This window comes from Saprolegnia parasitica (genome assembly GCF_000151545.1).
Source record: "Saprolegnia parasitica CBS 223.65 unplaced genomic scaffold supercont2.127, whole genome shotgun sequence".
NCBI lineage: Eukaryota > Oomycota > Saprolegniomycetes > Saprolegniales > Saprolegniaceae > Saprolegnia > Saprolegnia parasitica.
The window spans coordinates 72,974-74,066 of NW_012156521.1; positions in this window are offsets into that span (position 1 = coordinate 72,974).

Sequence of the window (1,093 nt, forward strand, 5' to 3'; positions counted from 1 at the left end):
ACTCCCTTGTTTCTTCGTGCTGTGCAGTATGGTGGACCTGGTGACACCGCCGGTCGTCGCCAACCGTCACGACACCATTTGTGTGTTGCTGGCAGTCAGTGCTTTCAAGATGGGAAGGTGATGATGCAGTGTCGGTTAACCTGGATGGCCCGCCAACCCGAGTTGTTGCTCGATCGTCGGACGAGCTTTACGAGCACCAAGGGCATCGACCCCTTGCTGATGTAGATATTTAAAATACTTGAGCTTGGCCAAGACACGTCAGCAAGACGCGCCTCAACGTAGTATTATTCATGCGGCGCCCTTGACACAATGCCCTTGACATAGCATTAGGCAGTGGACGGTCCATTGCACTAAGGTAGGTTGGCCAATGCATCACGTTACTGCACGAGGTTGAGGGATGCCAACGGTGATCATCCCAACGAGATGATCAATTCAACGCAAAAGTGAGCTTGCTGTCGTTTGCTGATGGTATTATCGTTCCTCCTTGATGCATTCACGCCTCGGTTGCTTCGGCATCGGCTCGTTCGAGTCTGTAGCGCACAGTCCTTGTAGCCGCTGCGGTGTTCGAGCGACAAGCGCGTGAGGAAGACGAGTGCAAGTATTACCGTGAAGCTGTATTACGAGCTTGGCTGGACGGTGCAGCTTCTGTAGCACATTCAGTGCAGGGACCATTGGATCAACCAAGGCTCTCTCAACGCTTCGTGTTGCAGAGTTAAACCAATTGTCTGTCGTAGGCTCTTGGCACTTGACCACTTGGCTCATTTCTGATAGTTCGATTAACCATACGTGGCTCATGCGTCGCGTGTCGGTTCTGCATGCGTACAAAGTGTCGAGTCGCTCTCGGAGCTGCGTATCTCTCACGCGTGGCACGCTCACTGCATCTCCTCCGCTGGTAGCACCGCTGGTAGCACTCAGTCGCACGACACAGAGAGGACAGACACCATGAAGAAGTAGGTATCTTATTGGACTCGCAGTGATCAATCAATCAAATGGCACTCGACATGGCGATCCAGTGCTCAAGCGACGACGACGACGTGGGAAAAAGGCACTCAACAGACGAGCGAACGCAGGACCGAGCGCTTAGTAGGTGTGG